This window comes from Episyrphus balteatus, chromosome 2 (genome assembly GCF_945859705.1).
Source record: "Episyrphus balteatus chromosome 2, idEpiBalt1.1, whole genome shotgun sequence".
In the NCBI taxonomy this organism is placed as follows: domain Eukaryota; kingdom Metazoa; phylum Arthropoda; class Insecta; order Diptera; family Syrphidae; genus Episyrphus; species Episyrphus balteatus.
Genome location: NC_079135.1, coordinates 73,973,423 through 73,998,171, shown reverse-complemented (window position 1 = coordinate 73,998,171; position 24,749 = coordinate 73,973,423). Strand labels below are relative to the sequence as shown.

The following is a 24,749-nucleotide window of genomic DNA, read 5'->3' as shown; positions in this document are numbered from 1 at the left end:
TTTCTTTGAAAAACAATTCAGAAAAAATTTATTTCAGAAATCGGAGGAACCGGAAGAAAAATTTTCTCACATTTGACTCCCAAAAAGTTGTGAAGAATAAAAAAAATCAATTTGCTAGCTTAATTTTCGTATTCATTTTATAAAATTCAGTGAGATCAATGGAACTGCTCATACAATAAACCAATTGTAAGTCTCTTTTATTTATTCATTCACTAAATAAATTTTTTGTATTTATTAAGATCAAAATATGTATATACATTATGTGCATACAATAAGTACACATAAATATATGTAGTTGATCCATGGATATTATAAGATCATTTGGCAACATTGGACGCCAAGATACACTTCACCAACTGACTACAATCCGCACAAGGCACGAAGACATTACTATACGGCTTCTCAAATCACGAACCAAGAGAGAACCACGAAGCAGAGCTCTGCTCAAGTCACGTCAGGCAATGACCATTTCACGCGCGCTCACGGAACCAGTCTTACCACTTTTCCAATCAACTCCTATGGAATGTCTGGCCGATTATGTTGCTGCGTTGCCTGTTCGCCCGTTCAAGTCTTTGCGTAATTTGGTAGCCTGAATAGTCATGGGCAGTGGCATTATTTGTGGGCTGCTGCTTTAGCTTTGGATACTTCTGGTGCTTTAACTGCTGCTGTTGCTGATGGTGGTATAACATAGTGTTTGGCTTTGGCTTATAGGCTGAAATGGGCACCAAGGTATAGACACTATCTTTCTGTTCGTTCCCTATTTGCTTCTATATGTACATATACTGGATTCCAACAAGAGGAAAAACTCTTCCATTCAGCCAGAACCAATTATTAATTTCGGATCGGATCAGCGACCGCGTTGAAGCTGGGTGTTATGCCGTCGATATGCTTGCTCCTTACTGTTGGTTGTGGTTGGTTTTCGTGAATCTTTTCTCCACACAGAGATATACTTTGGTCTGTCTTTTCGTTCGAATTTAATTAAATGTTAACGCCAGTTGAAATATGGACTTTTAAAGGTGAGTAATTAATTTCCATAACATGGTATCATATTATACCTGAGTCTCATTGACTTCTCATAAAGGTAGCTTCTTCATTTTTTTTTTTCTAAAATTTTTTTCTCATCGTTGATAACTACCCGAGGAGGTAAAGTTTTTTTTTTTTTTTATTGTGTAACAATGTTTTGAACAGAACACAAATTTTAATGGGGATCAAATCGAATCGTATTTAATTATTCAAATTAGTAGCGTTTTAAATATTCAAAAACAGGTGAAACAAAATTAAATGCTTGAAAAACTTGATTATGAACAAAAAAGAAATTGTTGTCTTTTTTTGAGATACAAAAGAATGAGAATTAGGATTTAGAATTTATGGTTTTGTTTAGCACCAATAAAAATATAGTAAATCTTAAATACAAATTAGTGTATTCAAAAAAACGTTTGAGCATTAGGTAAAATTTAAAACTTTTTGTTTTTACCAGAATAATAATAATCAATTCGCAAGAAGTGCAAATCATTTCAATATTATTCAATAAATTATTAAAATATCCAGCTTTGAAAAAAAAAATAACATGATTAGGCATTTTCTGTTTCTTTGGGAGGTGGCAAAGTACTACTACGAGTTTACTAGCGATTTTCAATGGAACGCACTTTCAACGAATTCAATATAAATCGTATCTCCTCGTGAAGAAGAGCATGAGAAGATGATAGTACTAGATTAACCAAAACATCTACTTTTAGTAGACTACCTCCTCCAATGGAACAGGGCTTATATCATGTTCTTCTTTTAGGTTAGGGTCCCAGTGAAGCAGTGATACTCTCAATTCCTCAATTTGTAGCCAACCTAATTAAGTACATACAAATTAAAAATAGACCAATTTGAATTTTCCTATAAGCAGCCCTCCGTGTAGCCACCACACTTTTGCCTGTCAAGGAGCCACCACCACCGACCCAAGTGGGCCAAAAATTTACACAAAATTCTTATGAATTTTTGGCTCATCGATTGCCAACTTTTATGACGCAGAACTCTCATTTTGTTAATTGCTTCGCTGTTTCATCTAAAAAACAAAACAAAGTACACAAATATAAAATTTGTGTGAATTGTTTATTAATGGTGTTTTCGACTGGCCATCCGGAAGCGTGCGAAAGCATTTTATTAGCACGAAAATGACAGACTGAACGATTCTTAGAAGAGAAATTCTATTCTTGATTTCAAATCAGGGGTCGAATAACCGCACACGATAACGATCATACGTTAACGTTTTTAATATTGATCTCTTTATTTAATCAGTTCAAAAAGATAGGGACACATAGCAACCATACGTTAACGAACGTATGCCGTAGTTCGACCCCTGAATTCACTCAAAATCACTAATATTTAAATAATTAAACGTCAAACTAGTGTCGTTTTTAATTGGTTTCACTCAAGGATTCAATCATTTTGAACTCCAATAAAACAGCTTCTACTCACTTCTGAAATTTTCTATTCTTTGTATTGGTAAATTTCCTAGTGAAAAAATAAAACAATTTTATTTGATTTTTCACCAATACAGATATAAAATTTCCAGTCATTATATACATTTGGAAATGCAAAATGACCGAGAAAGCTAAATTTTGGATATGTTGTAGAGGATGCTTAAAAAAGCTTAACTTGAAGTTTTCGACCAAGATTTCCTATGAGCTTTTTCCGCCATTTTATAAAAAAGGATAAAATTGTTTTTTTTTTTGACAATAACTCGGCTATCTGATGAGATGCTAAAATTTTACAAACAGCTTTTTTGTAGCTTTTAACGAGTTCTACAATTCATGCATACACATTTTTTGTGTATCATGAACCGTTTTCGAGATATCGATTAAAAAATTCAAAAATTTAGGACATGCCATTTGTTTGCATTTTATCCTTTTTTTCAAAATGGCGGAAAAAGCTCATAGGAAATCTTGGTCGAAAACTTCAAATTAAGCTTTTTTAAGCATCCTCTACAACATATCCAAAATTTAGCTTTCTCGGTAATTTTGCATTTCTAAGCCGTTTTTTCCGACATAATGACTGGCCTAAAGTAATTTTGGAAAATCGGAAATATGGTTTTGAAAATTGGATGGTGAAAGTTTCCAAAATGGACGTGTCCATTTTTAAAACTTAATAAAGAAATTTTCTAAAATTCGCGCTAATTTTTGAAATTTACTTTGTTGACCGTCAAAAAAAATAAAAATCGCTCAAGTTTTTTGAAAATTACCTAGGTTTTCAAAAATGAAACACGCGTCAATTTTTGAAAAAGATTTTCTATTGAATGTGAATTTAGTGAAGTAACTTTTAAAAGCAGTTTTGATAAATCAAAATTTGGAATTTTGGATTTTTGATATTCAATGAATAATCTTTTGAGAGTTTTTAAAATGCACTCTTCATTAAGTTTTAAAAACGAAATTTTTTAAAATGTAAGGTTCATAATTGAACTTTTAGTCTGTGAATTTATGACCCTGCACGCGACTAATGCGAAGCAAGTAGTTCATGTCAGTTGCCGTTAGGGTTATGGTGTTCATAGAATTTCAGATAAAATAATTTTTGATATAGAGATTAAGAATAATAAGTTGTGTAACGATTTTTCAAATCGCCCTAAGATCTTAAAACTAAACCCTTTTCAAGACAGATTAACCAAGTTTCTAAAATAAAATATTTAATGCTTTTTTTTAATAACATTTTTACTTTTTAGCTTAGCAAATAATCATTCAAATAAAACCAATTATTACTTGTAATCAAATCGCAGTGTTAACAAAATTGCCTTCGATCCATTGAAATCCAATCCAATTTTATATTATTCCCTGCTTCGCTTCAAACTCACCATCACCATACCAACAGAGACTTAGTTGGTTTCTTGGTTATTGCCAGACAGGTTTTAAATTAATATTTGCATAATCAAACTACGAAAGAGTCGGCAAAGAAGAGAAACAGTAGAGCAGGTAAAAAGCTGGAATGGTCATTCACTGCTACAAATAAATATTAAACTTGGCCATTTTCAAATCCAATGTGGTTGGGTATAGAACGGAATTTTATGAGCCAAATTCGAATGAATCATAATGTCATCGTATTAATTATTTTTTGAGGTAAAAGTTCAGGCAGTAGATAGTTTTTGTATTCTTTTAATACAAAAAAAAAAAATAAAATAAAAAAATTGCACAGCTAACGCAAACTATGCGCCCAAAAATACCATCGTCATCACTGCGGTTGTTCGGAATCATTTAAAATGGTTTTTGGTTTCGCGCCAGCTCATCAAATTCCCATGTTTATGACTGAAGACTCTTTTCGAAGCTTCGTTCTTGCCGTCGCATTTGCAGAATTGCTTCTTAATTTATTGTGATCGAGTGATCTAAAAAGAGTTGTTAACTGATCTGCTTGAAATTCGAGACTTCGCAGACACGTTAATTGGATATGGACTCGCTTAGTGTATAGTAGGTCACCCTTACACACCGAATAAATTAAATAATGTATAGCTTTGAAAATGATTCCGTACCAAAGCAAATGAGATGCGAATCTGTGGACCATCATTAAATGTATGAAAAACAAATTTTGATCATAAAGTCGATCGAAGATCTTTATTCGCCGCCGCCGCCGATCGATGACACGACCAACACCGCCAACGAATACAAAATTAACAAAAAAAAATTTATAAACCTGCTAAATTTTGGGCCACAATTAATTTCAATTCGTTTTGCTTAATATGGTAGGTATATCAAGATAACCAAACATATATCATTCACACTTTGATTCGTAAACCGTGTCTGACGTTTTGGAAACAGCAAAAATAAGTTCCAATAGCTAGGGAACCAATAAAATTGGATCAACACTTTTTCATCACCAGGGGTGGACTGATGAAACTGTGAGTTTTAGGTTAGCAATTTAGTTCTCGCTGTTTTTTTTTTTATAAAAATTGAAACTTTTTTGTGAAAAAGGGGTTCAAATAAATAATCCAAAGTATTGACCATCGCTAACTACAACTTTGTTCTCTTCTTTGTTTTAGAAAACATTCATTAGAGCTCATGTTTGCCAATGTAATTTTGAATTCAAATGATGATTTTTTTCTCTAACAGCTTTGCCAAAATGTTTTTTTTTTCGTATAAAATGTCTTGGTTTCGATCTATTTGAGTTGAACAATTTAAAATTTTTAAGGAAAAAAATTACCAACATACTTGTGCTAAAAACAGTATTGAAAAAAAAAAACTAGATTTCGATAAAACTGCCGAGATTTGAAAAGCTATGTTATGTAAACCTGTATGAAATTTTATTTACTTAAAGTCGTGATGTAGTTTATTTGTCATCAACTTGTCCTTTAGGACTTATTTTGCGACATTTTAAGCAAACTTGAAATAACAAATCTGTCAAATCAAATAATAACAACAATAACTGCCAAATCAGAAATTCCCAGATATAACACAAAAAAAGGGTGTGACGTCAGCTAAGTTTGGATGCAGTTTTGAAGATGGGCTTATCCTGAGTATTAATCTCACTTTGCGTATATGTTTGGTCTTGTGGGGTGTGCACGATTTTGAAAAAGGCATTTGTCTCAATATCTCGAGAACGATTGGTCGGACAGAAAATTTGCAAGGAGTTTTTAGATTGAAAATATAATTATCTAGAAAATAATTTTCCTAAAGAAGTTATACTTTTAGAGTTACAGTAAATATTGCAAATACCTAGTGCATTTTTTGATATTTTAAACAACCCTTATAATTAAGTGGAAAATAATAATTGAAAATGGGATACTTTGCGGTACTCTTACTCTAGTAAGAAAGATAATCATATTTCCAATCTAAAAAATCCTGTCCGACCAGTCGTTCTCAAGATATTAAGACTAATGCGTTTTTCAATACAATACGGACACCCCACTGGACCAAACAATACGCAAACCGAGATTTATGATTAGGATTAATCCCACTTCAATACTGCCTCCAAACTTAGCTCACGTCAGAACTTTTTTCAGATTACCTGCATTTGACTCCTCATTGACTGAACTATATGTTACATAATACATATTTTCAAAAAAATAAAGAAACAAACTATTGATTTTGTGAACATTTTCAAAAAGACCAACAAACAACACTTTTTAAAAAAATCCCTAATTCGTTGCACTACAATTATGTTTTTTTTTTACATGAGATGCACATAGAAAATGTATGATATTAAGGTACTATAGGGCAATTCTGTCTGTTTGCATATATGCATTAAGGTGGCCCTTTTATTTTTTAAATTAAAAAATTTATCAAAATTCTCAAAGAAAGTTGACGGTTCTTAACACCCAAATGGCCTTTTTTTTATGAAAAACAACATTAGAGTTAGTGTTGCCAGAATATTTTAGAGGCAAAAAGCTGTTTTGAAAAATCTTGGAGCCGAAAATACCCGCTTTCAAAAATGGTCCAAAAAAACGCAAACAATGTTTTGGGGTTTGAGATTTTTGAATTTTTTTTTGAAGTGAAAAATTCTTTAGTATCGTAGTGATTTGAAACAAGATGAAACGAAAACGCGACACGACTTCAACTTGTTATAACTTTTTTGTTTTAATAGATAGATGAATGAAATTTGTACTGTAGATAGGTAATTAAATAAATTATAATTGTACAAAATTTTAATTAATTTCATATTCAAAATTCGGAGATAACGGTAAAAAGATGTTCTTTTCCAACACACGTTATATCTTTTAATATAGTGCACATACAAATTTGATTTAACTTTAATACGCATGCTGATAACATAACCTTTTATTTGATATATCACAAATAACGGTACGTGCTCTACAAGTTACACAATCTTAAATTGAAAAAATTGAAACATACCTCAAAACACCTGTGGAGAACTGTTGGCGATGACCAGCTACCAGTGTATTAAGTACCGTAATCTCAGTCTGGAAATTCGAAATGGTTGACTTTAAAAAATTCTAACTTCTCTTGTAGACATCTTTGAAATAAGATTTATGCATCATTATACAAGGTGAAACAATAAGCTTTCACATGGCATACAATTTTTTATAGGTTGTTAGGGAAAAAATGCATTTAATAGCGTGAGAAGACAAAAATACGTGTTTTTTTCGCTTTTTTTGATGGAAATTGATCGAGTTCAAAAAATTTGAGCTCTTTTTGTAGATGTCTCATAGACCTGATCGATATATATATTTTGAGCTCAGACAATAAGCTTTCAGATGATATGAAATTTATATAGGTTGTCATATAAAAAACATGGATTTGAAATTGATAGAATAAAAATAGGCAGATTTTTTCTATTTTTTTTTGCAAGAAAAATGATTTTTTAAGGTTTCACTTCTACCACGTGTGAATTGCACACATGATTTTTTTTTGTAACTTATTAGAGTTTGTTATTAGAGCTACTTTTACCATAAGACAAAGAACGTGCAAGCCACTCGTTCTCGTGCATATAATTTTTATCTGAATTTCTATTGAAAGTTGCTCTACATTAACATAAAATGATTAGGTACTTACGTTTCGATATTAAAAAATGCTATAGGTACTGATTTTTTTAATAACGGTTTTGTTTTTTTGCCAGGTTTTGGTCAAACAAATTAAGGTTACAAGAACCTTTATTGAGATTTTGTATTAATATTTCGCCCTTAAACGCCTTACCTATACGCATTTCTATAAATCCGTTAGTGTCTTCTAAAAATATGAAAGAATAAAAAAGTATTCAGCATATACCTACTCACATATTTGTATCTATATCAAATTATATACCTTCCTTATGTATTTTGGAATTTATGGTGACAATTTTTTGACATTTTAACTGTCAAAATTAATTAGTAGGTAATGTGATTATAAATAGATATGGAGAAACGAAACATCGCAATAAATTTAAAATCATCGCTAAAAAAGGTATATTAGTTTGCTAACAATCCTTTAAAAATCATATTCCGTGATTTTTAATTGTTTTTATTTAAATGAAAGAATCGTGATTTTGTTTTAAAATGAGAAAATATTTTCAAAACAGGTGCTAATATGACGTGAACGTTCATTTAGTGATTATCTATATGGAGTTCCATTTAGAGACGAACGTTATGATCTTGTTTGAAAATTATTAAAACTTGCATAAGTGAAAGTTTTTCGTCACGTTTAGGCTTATAAGTTGATTTTTTTTTTCAAAAATGGTATTTTAAGTACTAAATAGATCAACTACAATGTAAATAGTTAAACAAAATTAATACCGATATAATCATTCAAGTTTATTGTTAAATAAATAAGAATAAAAATTATTGGGTTGTTATTCTTGTCATCGCATAATTCACAATTAGAGCTAAGTTTTCACTATAACGTAACTTAACTACTCTCACTTTACTCATAACTTATGTTCAGATTTAAGATTCTCTAAAAAAAGTAGTAGGTTAGAGAAAAACTAAGAAAAGTAAATAGTGTCACATTTTTGTTTGCTTTAAGATTTTTTTACTTTTAAACGAATCCTGGTTTGATTCGAGGTCTTATAAAAATGTTTCGCGATCCAAGATCAATGCTATGCGAATGATACCGGCAACATAAATTGTTTTCTAACACAATAACAATTGTGAGATACAAATCGTTTTTTTTTTTATGTTTCTAAGAGAAAAATGCAGTGGGATCAAGATCAGATGCAACAATGACATTTCAAAGCGATTTATTCATTGTGCTGTAACCTGTGTAAGTTGACTCCCCCGCGTGCCCAGAACATGGTTTTGTATCTTGTTAAGCTTTTTTTTTGTCGTCAGCTATTCATTTACATTTAGATGGAGGTTCGGAGACAAACAAAAATTCCACATGCGCGCGGTCAAATTAATTTCGGAGATGAATTGATCTTGATGAGGAAATTTCAATCCCACAATCGTGTATGTAACAATAACAATCAATGTTATATCTCTCTAATGCTTGAAGTTGATATGTATTACGTCACAATATGGGGGTGGAAATCTGTTATGTACAAGTAATGTATATGCTTGTGTTTACTTAGCATTATAATAAAAAAAAAACAGTTGAAAACAAAACTGAAATTTTAATCATTGAAATGTTACTTATGATGAATGTACCTGATATATATAATATTGTGCAATTAATAGATGACATGAGATGATGGGGAAAGTGTTGTTTGTTTCGGTAACTTTTGAACTTAATTTTTCAAAGTCAAAGTCAGTGTCATCATTTGAATAGAATTCACCCTAATTTTGCAATGAAACTTTTATTTTTATATACTACATAATATTTTGTAGCAAATATCATAAAGTGACCTTTTTATTCAAATATTGCCTAATGAAAATACATACATATTTCAATTTCTTCGATCGAGTATAATCTAGTTTAGGGGTGGGTATTAACAATAATTAGCATTATTTTGAAATTTATTTATTTTTATGTTTTTGTCAAATCGGTTCAATTGGAAAGTTCAATAGTAAAATACAAGAATATCTACATTTACATACATGTAGAGGAAAATTTCAAGGTTAGTTTTGAATAATCCTTCTTCTTGTTTGTGTATTGTGTCAGTAAAGAATTAGAAGATTATATTATAAACTTCTTACTATAGATTTCATAAATGCATAGGGAAACCACTTTCGTTAGCCAATTCCTTTTTGAAATCAATATTTTTTAACTAACTTGTAATTTTCCTAAAGAACAAATGTGTAGGTATATTAATTCTATTAATACTATGCTTATCTGGCGCAGGGATATAATTCCCCGGGACACAAGTTCCGAATTTTTTTTTTCGGGCCTAATGTGCCACTTTACTGGGTCATAACTCATAAGTCCCGAATCGAATTCGGTAAATATGTCTCATCCCCATCTTACTGAGACAGAAGTCCCAAATTTTTTTTGTCGAAAATGGGACATAAATCCCGAATAAAATAAAAACTATTTTATATTACATATTTTTATTATAAATGTTCATATACATAGGTACTAAGTAATCCAAAAGATTATTTTTTGGTGCAATGAAATACGCCCAAGTGAAATAAGGCAGCCTTTCGAAAATTGGCATAGTTTTAATTTTCAAAAGAGAAATAAAGCTTCAGAAAAAAAAAACAACTGTGCCTCGTTTCGGTTTATTAAAGCGAAATAATGCTTGTGTTATAACTCGGTAAACGCGAAGCGGAAAAAAATTTCTCACATGCGAATATCTTTAATTTGTACAACCCAAACGCGAAGCAAAATTTTTTTCCGCTTCGCGTTTGGGTTGTACAAATTAAAGAGATTCGCATGTGAGACATTTTTTTCCGCTTCACTCTGGTAAGAACTCATATCGGTTATCACAAATTTCAATTATTAAACTTTCACTTTATACATTTGTTTATATTTTGCCACGATGGTATTTCGACGAACCAATAACCAGGTTAATGCAAATGTTTAAATACAATAATATATTTATCTTATCCAAAAAAATTGTTAATTTGCATTAATTTTTTTTTAAATTTTGTAATGGAAGGCAACTGCATTTAAAAAAAAAAATATTTTTTACAACTCTGCTCATATCAATAAACAAACATACCAACTATTTGAAAACAAAATCATGCCGTACATTTGTAACCGCTTTTGACTAAAAAAAAGTTACGCATACGCCACAGTGATCCGTCTTTCAAAGTCCTGCTTTTTTTCTGCTATTCAAAATTCTTCCCGAACCGTTTACAACTCTACACCAGGGTTGTAAAACATCATTGTTTTTAAATTCATTTGCTTTATATTACAAATTAAAAAAAAATTTATTGGAATTAAAAAAAAATTGCATTAAAAACAAAATATTTATTGCTACTGAAAAATATTTGCATTCAAAAATTTTTTTATTGCAACTGAAAAAAATTGCTTTGAAAAAAAAACAAAAATTGTATTAAAAATAAAAATATTTTGCTGTTATAATCTTTGAACAAAAATAACATTTTTAAGGTGCTACCACAAAGTGTTTATGGCTAGGGTTACAGTACTGTTTCACGGATGCCAATCCGATCATCAGACTCCTTTTCATTTTTATGTAGTTCTTACTTTAGTATTTATTTTGCTTTAAAAAAAAATGCTATGCAATTAAAAAGATTTTTGCATAAAAAAATTCAATGCAAAATGTGTGCATTAAATTTTTTTTTCAATATTCATCGAATTACTTACAATTTTGGCTTTTTGACTACACATACATAAGCTATTTCAACTTAACTTTATTTTAAACTTAGTTCAAAACGTTCATAATGTTCTCTCAAGGTAAATTCAGAAATAAAAAAAAACTAGAATACTGTGTTAAAAATGGCTAACATGAGCCCTAAGTCATTTTCAATATTTTTGCGGAAAGTGCCCGATATTTCTTGCACATAATCTATGATTTTACATCAAATTCATGCACCTGTTTACTGAGTTTTTTTCTATGCTCCATATTAAAATTTTTTCTCGTAAAAAAAAAATCAACCTACTTTGTTATCGTTCTCCCAATAGAATAAAAAAAAGTTGGAGCTACTGAGTAGAAGAAAAAACTCGTTTAATATTATGTAGATTGAAGTCATCTTCATTCATAAAAGCTATTTGTTTATGTGTTTTTAACAAATTTTTGATCTTTTAACCAATCATTGAACTTTGACACATTTAATTTTATGTCATATTTTATTTTCTTGATTCATCGTGAATTTTCAGAGAACCAGACACTCATAAAATTAATAAAACTGAGCTTCTTGTCTGGCATCCCACATAAATGTTTAACAATTATTATGTTATCTGTGTTAAATGTTAATAATCTTGTTGTTGAAGCATTTACCTAATCTAATGTTAGTTTTTCACATGATAAGAGTAATAATCAAAATTATAAATGAATCATATTAAAATAAAATTAGAAAATATCATCGCAGGTAGAACAGTCGCGCGATATTACAAATTGTTCTGTTTTCGTACATACATAGTTTTTATGACCCCCAAATTTAATTGAGTTTCTTTTTAAAAAGCCCTATATAATTCATTACGAAACTTATTCAAGCGAATCTTATGACTCTAGGCTCAGCTGTAAAAAAGTTTTAATGTCTTCAGAAACACCACTGAACTGCTAATAGATTATTTAAACAATTTTATTTTCGTGTTTTTTGCGGGTGTGACTGTGAAGAATTGCTACGATAGAAACTTTGTTTTAGGTTTATTATATATACCTATAAAATATAACATTTGCCACTGCTGCGTGACAAATATCTCAATTGTAACGGTTGAACAAAATTAATAATTTAATTCTAAAATAAATATTGCCATGCTCATGATCTGCAAAGCGAAGAAACGTATTTTTTGTCTTTAACAAATCAAATTATGAATGAGTATTTTGTTTTTGTTAAATTTTAAAAATATGAACTAAAAAAAAGTTATTATTGAAAGAATTTCGAAACCAAATTAAGTTAACTTTAGTAATAGTGATAATAGTGATAATAGATCAAAATTAATAAAAGCTAAAACTTCGCTCCTTGAGCTTCATTTTCCCAAAAGTTACTCTGACTTATAAACCGATTTATTAATCGACATTATCCTGTTTTAAAGTGTGATTTTTTTTTTACTCCTGACTTAAAACTTCGACAAAACGTCTTCTGCAATTGAATGATAACAAGAACGCGTTTTTTTCATATTTTCCATCAAAGAAAATAGTAGTGATACTCTGCTCAGCCGACAAAAACGCGGTAGTTGTTTCTTTTTATATCAACCGAACTATATTATTTAGTTATATTATAACTAACTTCTACTCTCACCATTAAGTAGCAAAAATCAAGTGGCTTAGGACCCCGACCTAATGATTGGCTTCTGGTGGCAGCCAATGAGCAACTCACTTCTGCTGTGATCCAGACGAGTGATAGCGAAAGAATTACTCCAAATCAATTTTAGCGTCTACTGCTCAAATCGGGATTATCTAGTAAGTGAACATTAGGGTGGTCCAATTTTTTGGTTTTTACATTTCCGTTGTTTCCCTCTCAAAAATTGGTTGCATATGTGTTTTGTTTTTTTCACGTGAAATTTCAGCTTTTTAGCCTAGTACATACACTGCCGCTCATCTGAATAGGTTCACATTTTAGTTCATCTTACTCTTAGCCTGTCTTGGTATTTAATGCAATGGCACATCTTTTTTATATATGTAACGAGAGAACATCTTTATGCGCTTAGTTTAGGAGAAAAAAATTGTCTTGGGGCCTACCGTTCTTCTCACACGGTAGCTAGACCAAATCTAGTCAAAAAATCAAGCATATTTTTTTGGCTCATCTGAATAGGTTCAAAAGCAAAAAATGTTAATAAATGATGAGTTGCATGGGTCTGTTGGACTCAAAATTGTGTCTGTAAATAAATCTGATTGAGTATAACCTGTAAGGATGAAAACGGGTCGTGAAAAAATCTTTAGGCGCGAAAAAAATGGGGAAAATAAAAGAAGTCTTTGAATCAGCCCGAAACCAACGATGCATTGGGACAAAAACAAACGCAAGTTAAAATTTAGTAAGCAGTTATTTGCGCAATATCCAAGGGTATAGAAACAACATTAAAAGTCGATGCAACTCAGTCACAACATGGCCCGATAGATGTGCAATGATCAGAACAGCATGACTTCGGTCTAAAAATTAAGCCGAAAACCGGTATAAAATGCAGTTTAACGACGTTGGTTTCGGGCTGATTCAAAGACTTCTTTTATTTTCCCCATTTTTTTCGCGCCTAAAGATTTTTTCACAACCCGTTTTCATCCTTACAGGTTATACTCAATCAGATTTATTTACAGACACAATTTTGAGTCCAACAGACCCATGCAACTCATCATTTATTAACATTTTTTGCTTTTGAACCTATTCAGATGAGCCAAAAAATATGCTTGATTTTTTGACTAGATTTGGTCTAGCTACCGTGTGAGAAGAACGGTAGGCCCCAAGACAATTTTTTTCTCCTAAACTAAGCGCATAAAGATGTTCTCTCGTTACATATATAAAAAAGATGTGTCATTGCATTAAATACCAAGACAGGCTAAAAGAAAGATGAACTAAAATGTGAACCTATTCAGATGAGCGGCAGTGTACTTGGTGAAGCAAGTCGTGAAGTGAATCCATATATTTTTTTTTGATCACTCGTGAAAGATCTTGTGAAACTTTTCGTTTGGAAAAAGATTGAGAGTTGTTCACGTGCAAAATGTACGGGAGCTCTTTCACTCGTGAACATACTCCCCCTATATATTTTTTTATGAACAAAATTAATTTGAAAATTGAAAACAAAAAAAAAATTTATGAACTCACTTCACGGCTTGCTTCACAGGTATGTACTAGGATTTAAGGTGAAGTGTAAGTGGGCGCTCAATAGGTTCAAAGTTTTTGCTCAGTTGCTGTTCTAGCTAGGTGCTCATGCCTAGTAATGAATGACTAAAAATCATTAACTTGGTTGTAGGAAGCATGCGTGCTTATCATATTTGAGCCAAACTCCAACTCCAAGCTAAATCCTATTACGATATATAATCTAATCAGATATTAAGGGTAACAAAGTCTTATATTTCAAAGCTGATGAGCGCCCTCTTCCTTTTACTTTTGAGAGCTTAAACTTTCAGCATATGTTGGTATAGATGTCTGTAGCAAAAAAATGGGTGGGGAAGTAATGAATTATATGGTTTATTTTTTTGTCAACGTCCCAACGAAAACGGTAGATAGGTTAGGTGGTGACTGTTATCAGAAAAAATAATTTTAAAAAATCACAGCCATATATTTTGGGAGTTATGGGCATTCGAACAAAAATATATATTCCATAAATAACGGAAATACAAATATTTTTCTTAAGAAATCCGACTTTTTTTTATTAGGTAATCTTTCCATATCATTTAATTTTTGTACTCTTTCAGAACTGAATTTGCGTTTTTAGAAGTAGTAAAGTGCTGATTTTTTATTTTTCTGATCTACCGTTTTCATTTCGACGTTGACTTTTGGGACACCCTGTATAAATTTATAAAATTGTACAAAGTTCAGTAACATATTCAAACCAGTGATGGGTTATTCCAAGATGATTAATAGATTTAGTCGTTAAGCAAAAAAAACTATGCTCAGTTTTATGTATAATATACGCTTAGTTTACCATACAGCTTGACTGATATATGTATCCCCGATCAAGAGTAAAGTGTTTGAAAGAACATTGACCAAAAACCACTCAATATGTACCTAAGATTAGAAATAATTTAGGTACATTCTATAGGTATAAGGGGATATTTTTCTCTTAATGAAAATGGGTATATTCTCTTTTTATACATTTATAAAAGTTGATGCATTTTCAGTGTTTGTTTATATGATAAGAATCATGAGATAAGAAGAAATGTCAACTTTAATTGTGTAATTCAAAAATTTAAAGAATATTCTACAGTTTTTTTTTTTTTTGGTTTATTTATATACCAAACTTTTTATATCATTCTATCTACTTAATTTACCTATGTATAAGTCTTGGGGCTTATATAATTTGTTTGAAATAAAATCACAGAAAAGATTTTATGTCTTCATTTTTACTTGCGATTACTATATATCAAGTTATGCATTCGTACAAAAAAAAAAAAGTTGAGATATCATTTTTCCATGACATTACGATGGTAGAGAATGCCAAAAAAGTGGGTCCCGGAAGTCCGTCAGTCTGTCCGTCTGTAAAAAAAACTACAGCCTAAACGGATGGACCGATTGATGTCAAACTTGGTATGTAGCATTATAGTCCAGTAATTTTAGGTTTTATCTGCGGAAAAATTCCTACTGGGCTGAATTTTGGTATACAGCTTAATGACGGCTTTGTTATGAAGATGTGAAAAATCGACATTGATATCGTGTCCGCGTTAAGAGTTATAGGGGTCAAAAGGTCACAAAAACTGGTTTTTCACGATTTTCAGCAAAACGGTAAGTCTTATCAAAAAATTTTCAAAGCAAGAATTGTAGACCAGATTATTATATATAAAAAGTGTCATGACACTTTTTTTCCTAAGACCCACCGTTTCTTAGGTATAACGATTCAAAAAGTTGAAATTTAGTTGTAATCGTCATAATCCTATTCCTGAAAAAAAAAACTCCTAACTGAAAAGTTCCTGAAATTTCATTATTTTTTTAGCTTGAATTTCGTTCCTCAACTGTTAAGAATATGTGGAAACCAAAAAAAAATGGAAATTTTCGCCATTTTTCCGATTGGGGCCCTTCTCCCGAAACCATTTCCCTGGGAATTTTTGTTTAGAATATGTCTGAAAATATACAGGGTGTGAAATAGAGAATGGACAACCCTAAAACGGCTTATAGCTACACTTATGATTGTTCTAAAAACAGATAGAAAAAAGTTCTATCGCAACCAGTTCATAAAATATGGACTTTTTTTCGTTCAGTGTATTTTAAATTTTATCATCTTATGTTTTCGTTCACTACAACCACGAATGAATGAATTTTATTTATTTCTTTTTTTTATAATTTTCTACAATAATTGGATGAGTACATAAACACTTTCAAAATTTCATAGCTATTGCACATTTTCGTAAAAAAAATTTTACGAAATTTTCTCCTTATACCAGAATATTTTTAAGAAAGTTGGCCACCTAGGTTTCTATAGATTTATTTTATATCACAGGTGTTTAAAATTTTTCATAAAATACTTTTTTTGCATTTTGCATCAAAAAACAGATTTCAAAATTTTTTTTACGAAAATGTGCAATAGCTATGAAATTTTTAAAGTGTTTATGTACTCATCCTTTTTTTTTGTGACCTTTTGACCCCTATAACTCTTAACGCGGACACGATATCAATGTCGATTTTTCACATCTTCATAACAAAGCCGTCATTAAGCTGTATACCAAAATTCAGCCCAGTAGGAATTTTTCCTCAGATTGGGCTTAAAAATGACTAAAATGACTGGGCTATTATTTGGCGACTCTACAGAGTTGTTTTTGGAATTAATTTTTTTTTTGACCAAAAATAACGGTAGGTACTTGTCATATACCGATTTTAGTAAAATTGAAATTGCTCAAAAACGGCTCCAACGATTTTGTTTAAAAAATTCAAATGTAAGTTTAAAAACAAGGTCTAACTTCTAATAAAAAAACTTTTTTGAAAATCATTATTAACGGTACCTGCCATAGAACCGTTTTTTTCAAATCCGATTATCTCCAAAACTGCTTATTCGATTTCAACGAAACTTTTGTGAAGAAGTATTTATATAATTTTAATATAAGCAAAAAAAAAAATTAAATAAAAAAAATAAATTTTGGATTTAAAAAAAAAAATTGAAAATTTTTTTTGAAAAATCAAGTTTTCGAAAACGGGAAATTGAATTTTTTTGAAATTTTGTATTTAGATGTTGATTAGTGATTTCTACAAAATGGAATATCAATTTTATTTTAAAACTTTTTTTCCAAGAAATTATTTATAAAAAAATAGTTTTTTAAAAAACGGCTCAAACGATTTTGAAAAATTTTTTTTCTAAAAATACATCTTAATATATCAATCAAAACTGCATACTTGTTTTGGAGGGCAATTTGATTTCAGATTTAATTTAATTTTTTTTTTTAAAACGATTTCAATTCAATCAATTTAGTTTATTGAACTTGTTATTTACAATTGACTTAAAATTAACTTATTTCTAAGATACATTGGTTGATATAAAATTTTGTTGGCACAGAAGGGGCCTAACCTTATACAATGACTAAGTTATAAAATATAAATAAATATTATACATGGATAAACTTAATTTAAAAAGTCTGCTGACTAGGTTGTCCTCGGGGTGTTCAGACCCGGATGTCCAGTTGAGGGGTTGGTTGAGTTGGGTTATTTAGATTGGCGTTTAGCCACGATAGTGTGCCGACTGGGTGTCGGCGTAAAAGTTAACTGCTTCTTCGTTGTCCATTGAAATTATGTGCTCATCCAGTATATCCAAAGCGCAAAGGTACCTAGGTTCCGGATGTCGTTGTTGGGCTATCATTCTTCTTATCAGCTGATTAAAACGAATTTAATTTTTTTTTTGTACCTGTATAGTAGGTACCTACATTTTCCAAATTTCTATATAAAAAGTCTTAAAAATTTAAGCAACTTTAACTCTAAGTGCAAGTTCGTGCGATCCAGTCGTGCATTTTATTTACTAACGATATGGCCATATGGGATCGAACTTCATACAACTATCAGGTCCGGCAATTCAGTCTGTCTTCAGTTACGAACTAAACTACAAAAAATAAAAAATATAAATAAAAAAATATAAATAAAAATATAAAACTTAAAAATATTCTTGAAACTGTTTTTTATTTATCTCCTTTCTTATTCCATATTCTTTTTTTTTTAAATTCTGAACAACTTTAACCATAAAAGCAAGTTCGTGCGACCCAGCTGCGGACTTTAATATTCGATGTAATGGAGTTATCATAAGTATAAATTTTTTCTTGGATATTTTTTTATAGTATTCCAGGAACGCATTTACATAAAATGTACATTTGCAAAGCGTTAAAATTTAAATATCTGTTAAGCATGACAAATACAAAAAAAAGAAAACCAAGTTGTTAGGTAGCTTCTTCAGCATAAAGTTTAGAGGTGTCCTTTAAGAAAGCAATAAATTTCTATTCGTAGTAAAGAAAATTGAGACTAGGGACATAGTTGCAGTTCCTATATTATTCCAGATACGCCTGGATACCATACAAAAAAATCTAGTAAAATAATAATCGTTTACAAAACAGTTTTTTTAAAAAGTTATTAAAGTGACCTTTTAACAAGTCTTTCGTCCAAATTTCCAAATATTCTTGGTTTAAGCCTAGTAGATTGCGCTTAATTTTAGGTTGCATTTTTTTCTTGTATTTCTTCGCTTCGGTCAAAGTTTTTAAACATTGTTGATAACTTTGATCTCGATTATTTTACGATCGCAAAACTTGTCTAACAAACTCATTATCATACTAGGTATTTATCTAAATCGCAAATGCGTGCATCGTCAATCAAAAGATAATTATGCATAAATGATAACTTGTTGAAATGTGTAATACAGTGATTTAGTTGATAGATGTACATATGAACGTCAAACGGAAGCGCTATGGTTAGATATTGGACGTGTTAATTATAGCTATGGTCTGGATTTTAATTTGTCGCTTCTTCAATTAGGGCCAAGACAGTGAGGCAGTTTAGGGTAGTCTAGAGATACAGTCTAATTCCCAGCCTAGTCCAATGCATGTTCGCATTGTGCGGTTATGACCAACAAACATTTATTCTATCAAAAGCTTAAAGGGGGTATAAATGAGGAAAGTCATAGCAAAGACCATTGTGATGCTGTGTGATGGGAATATTTCGTATCATTTCAAATTAAATAAGCGCGTGGTTTTAATTAATCCTGTGGTCTCTCCCGATCACTAATAAATATCTTTGGTATTGTATGTTATGCGTCTATAGTAAAATGTGTCTGATAATTATTATATTTTGTTATGTTCTTAATTAGTATTGGTTTGGTTATGAATATTTTTGAAATCTGTAAAGTAATTGGAAATGTGAGTTTTTACCCAATAAACTCTTGTTTCATAAATTTAATTAATAATTTTAAATGGAAACAGTGCAAAATGTGCATACAAATTCATCATTTCATTGCAACCTATACTTTTGGGCTTAAAGTAGCATATCTTATACTTACAAAATTGAAATTGTTTGCAAAAGCAGATAATGACAACAAAACACTTTGCAAATATTGAATGCAAATAAGGTGGAAAATAAAACTCAAGTAAATATTTAATTTTTTGTTTGTAAATAATGCAAGGCATTTCTAATTGCAATAATTGCTTGGTGGGATGCAAGTAGTAGTTTCTGGGTATGTAAATCAATTTTATATAGAGCACAACAATGATTCAAAAAGCTTAGATTTTTATTTAAAAAGCAATTTGTAGGAATACCCTCTTTCACAAATAAACCTGGGGTGAAATCGTGTAAGCTGATTTTGATAGTTGACTGTCAAATTCAAGAAAATTCGTCTGTATAAGATGAAAGTCAAAAGTAACTATCATATTTGTTAACTTTTTTAGCTGACACCTATTTAGGTGTCAATTTGATACAATTTAACATTTGGAGCATATTTTTTCTTGGTTTTCGTGGTGCTTTTACTTTCTTTGGGAAAAATGAATATTTTTGTGCCTGTGCAATTATTTTAAGCCTACAAAATTAAAATAAAGTAAATGAATATGAAATAGAAAATAGAAGAGTCAGACTTGAGGAACAAATTAAATTATTTATATTTTACCTTCCCGACTCAAAGTAATGTGCAATCATACCTTTGTACACAAAAAAAAAAAATAATTTTAAAATAATATTTCGTGTTTTTAATAGACTCGTACAAAATTTTCGAATAACATAAGATACTTTTTTGAGTATATTACACATTTTGGATCTGCCATCTGAATTGAAAGTTTATACAATATTTTGTGGGATTCTTTGTAAGCGATCTTTTTCGAGTCTAGGTAGATATTAAAGTTATAAATTATTATTTTTAGCGTTTTAAAAAATATTAACCTACGTTTTTAATAATTGTCTTCTCAATTATTGTAGCTATGGAAGTGAAAAACTGAAACTGTTCATCGGTTATTTTAAAATTTCCTCAAAACGATCACCTTACACAGATGGAAAATAGTTGACTATCAAGTTGACTATGAAATTAGTAAAAAATATGATAGTCAAATATCATTTTAGCCGATTCCACCCCTGCATTACCGAGAAAAAAAAAATTTACTTTTGCAAAGAGTTGCCAATGTAGTGAAGCCTATAGTCTACCGAATATGAATGTTGATTAACTTCAAAATGTATATGCGATTTTGGTTTTTGAATTGTCTTTTTTGACACAATGCATGGTTAAAACTATGATGCAAGATTTTCAAAAATACCTTTTTTTTTAACTCCAACACGAATCAAATAGATGGAAAAGTAAATGGTAGAAAAAGGTAGGTTATAACACTGCTCAGAATTGTTCTTATCTATGAGAATGTACATTTTAAATAAAAACAAGTATAAGCATAAGACTGCATTTCTCGAAATGTGTCCTATAGTTGGTTGCCTAGAGATTGTTAAAGCCTTTTTTTTGTAAAGTTTGTAAAAATGAAGTGTGCTGTGGGTGCAAATTTATTAAAAAGAAATTTACTATGGGTGTACTTTTTTTAATGGCTCTTAAAGATCAAAAGTTTTTTTTTTAAAGAGGTAGATGTACAATTATAAGCACAAAAAGGCAGCGTATGCTTAAAATGAATGAGTTAACACTGATAATGGCGAAAAAGCAATAAAATAAATAAATAAACAAAAGTGTCATTTTTATGAGTACATCCACCTATCCTATATCTTTATAGAATCTTTATATAGAAGATATAGAAAATTCAGATCATTTTTTACACTCTTTTGGGTGCCGACAATAAGAGGTTTGAGACTGTCTCGAAAATTCAATTTGGTGATCGTTCAAAATCAAAAATATAAAATGTGAAAAATATCAGTAGGTACCTACAGTTTTGCAAAAGTTAAATAAAACATTTAAGACTTTTGAGATGCTGATCAATTAATAAAAGAAAATATGTATAAAAAAAACAATAATCACACTGGTTTGCAAGGAAAAGGTATATGCTGAAAATCTCCAAAACCCTTTTTTTTTGCTGTTTTCGAAGCAATGTTTTGGCGTAATCCGTAATGTAATCTTTTTCAACTAAACTTGTTTATAAAAACGGTTTATAAAAGATTTTTTTTAACTTTCAAATTCAGTTTCAATCTTCTCAATATCTCATTTCTTATCCGAGATATTTAAATTTAAATAAGTTAAGTAGGTTTGGCATAATATGCCAGATATTATCTTACCATACAGAAACTGATCAGTAAATTCTAAAAGGTACGTGCTAGAAACCAGAAACTCAGAAACCAGATTTTGATTCAGGAAAGTCAAATCTTTCATAATTTCAAAAAATTATTTGAAAGAGAAAAAAAAAGATAAATTTTGCAGACCAGTGTCATTATACAATTCAAAACAAGTATGAAAGCACCGAAAGTGCATTGTTTTTTTTTCAGATTTCACCCAACTAGAAAAATGTTTAGGTATTATTTTTTTTTGTACGAGAATTTTTCTATTTTGTTTGATTTAGCCCTGATTTTTCAATCGTCAGTTAGACTATCAGAAGAATAAATGTCAGTATAAAAAAAACTTTTACTCCTAGGAATAAGCTCTATCTGAAGTTTATCTGACTATTGAAAAATTGGCCCTTAGAAAAAAAAAACAAAATAAATAAACAAAACTATGGATAGTTCTTCATGATGGTACGGCACGGGTACCTATCTGCTATCTCATGCATATACAATATTTTCTTTTTAGGCCACGACATTTAACCATCGTCATCCGCCTGCATTGGCTCGTCCCGTCATCATCGTCGTCAGTCGTGTCGGTTGTTTCGATCATTCTCAATTCCCAGTGTTCCCACACACACACTGCATTAAGTATTCCACAGAAGTTATCATAGCATTGCACTCACTCTACCTTTGGGCGACGACAAAGCGCATCGCAGTGACATGTAGGTATGTGTGGTAGTTCAAGAAAAATCAAACGCTTTGAAAACGTTTTCTTGTTAAGAACTTAAGACCCTTCTTTGGAGTCAAGTCGTGGCTGGGGAGTTCGGGCCCCAGCGATACCACATTTAAGAACCAGATGATCTTGCTTCGGTAACCATGAAGAGACGAAGTGGAGACGACAAAGACGAAGATAGCCGGTGATCGTGGGACTGGTTCAGTCAACTATGAAGAAATGAAAAATGTTTGCTAGAAATTGAGAGACGACCGAAGAGATTTTAAGGAAAATACAAGGCAAGGCGGGCTTTGAGGGGGTAGGGTGGGTTATTGGAGGAGAAGTGTTACTTTTTTCTTGTTCTTTTGTTGTCACAGAAGATAATATTGTTGATATACATAGATACAGGTAGGTATATGTAAACGTATAACTTGTGGGTAGACGATGTGAGTAGTGAGTATAGAACGATAAATTTGGTTACCACAACCACTCTACAATTTCAAACTAAATTGGTTTTCGAAAAAAAAGTAACTGCCAGAGAGTAAGAAGTAGAATGCGTGTTTATTTATTTTATTTATACGTGATTTGCATACTTTTCTTCAGAAAAAAACACCTTAAGGAATATAGAATAAATATTTTTTTTTATATAGAAAATTACGATAACATTTTGTGATTAAGTGATTTCATTTACATAACCATGATAAGAAGAGATAAAAGTTTAGCTTTAAGGCTTAAAAAAAAAACTTCTTGATTATGCTTTCGAATTCCGTCTTTAAATAAAGTGAATCTTATAAGACTAGTCTATCTAGTGTAGTCTGCTGGCTGGTGAACTTATAGAAAGCAAAACGATAATAATGAATTCATGGCGAAAAAATACTCTGAACTTGATCAGCTTTTTTGTAATCCTATATCAATCCAATTTTCTTAAATTTTTTGGAATATTTCGACAAAGATAAATTTTTCAGTAATTTTTTGAAACAGAATACACAACACAGACCGTTAGGATAACAAAACTCTTGATTATCTTGAAGAGAGACTTGATATTCAAGAAGTTCTGAATAACGTCAGTCTTCCTGAAACTTCCTTTGCGCTTTTTGAATAGTATTCAAGATCCTACAAGATCAAACGTTCTCAATTTTTCTTTAAAAATTTGATACCAAGCATAGTAATTTAGTCGTTTTACGTGTAAAGTTGAGAGTTTTGAATATTGGTGACTGTATTGACTTGGATGTGCGATGTGTTCTTTCTGAATTTCAACTTTGCCACCTGGTATCTTTTTCGCTCGAACAATCATATAAAACTGGAGCCCAAAGCAATTTTTTGCAGCATTCCTTTTTTCCTTTTTTTTTTTTTTTGCGCATACACTGAGGGAAAATAACCAACGTAAAACATATTTAAAATAAAATCAACGTAGGAAAATTTTAAATTTTTGTTTAGCTTTTTTGCATTATATTACCTTCCAACAGTGAGATAGCCGGTTACTAAAGCATTCGCCTTGTGACCCTGCACTTTTAAGGTCGATATCCATTGGCTGGAATTTTTTTTTTAATGATGCTTTTTTTCATTTAGAAAGAAACTTTGATTTAAGAATCTTTTATAACTACAAACCTCTTTAAACGAACGATGTTCTTCTTTGATTTTAAAATTACACCGGTCTGCAAAATTTATCTTTTTTTTCTCCTTCAAATAATTTTTTGATAATATAAAAGATTTGACTTTCCTGAATTTAAATCTGGTTTCAGAAAAAATCTAGCACGTACCATTTTTTTTTTTATGATTTTTGAAAAATATGAGTAGTTTGTAGAAAATAACCCTTTAAGATTCGGTTGACCAAATTTGGAGGACTTATTTCTCATGAAATGATCTATTATATGACATCAAATTTGTATTTTTTAATTAAAGTTTACGCACATTTTAAGATACTAATTGATGAAAACAGAAAAAATATTGAAATCCTGCAGTTTTTAGTAAATCCCACATGAACAAAAACACCTTAATTAAGGAAAATTGTAAAATCTCAACGCCCGTTATATAACTATAAAAATTCAAATATGTAAAGAAAACTATAATAAAATACGGGAGCGGGTCATAATTCTGCTTGTCAAAATTCTGTACGACAAAATTCTGTGGGGTCAAAATACTGTAAGACCATAATTCTGTACGTCATTATACTGTAAATACAAAATTCTGTACGTAAAAATACTGTATGAACAAAATACTGACTTGCAAAATTCGGTTTTGTAAAATTCTGTACGGCAAAATACTGTATTTTCAATACAGTATTTTTAAAGA

The 24,749-nt window shown here is 30.5% G+C and overlaps 1 protein-coding gene across 1 annotated transcript in view; it reads left to right on the top strand.

Annotated features, from left to right (window-relative positions):
- Positions 1 to 298: 298 nt before the first annotated feature.
- The window catches only part of LOC129909041 (innexin inx1), a 118,702-nt gene continuing 94,251 nt past the window's right edge, over positions 299 to 24,749 (top strand). The window contains exon 1 of the mRNA XM_055985988.1: positions 299 to 1,016. The gene's annotated coding sequence lies outside the window, so the exon portion shown is untranslated. The remainder of the gene's footprint in view (positions 1,017 to 24,749) is intronic.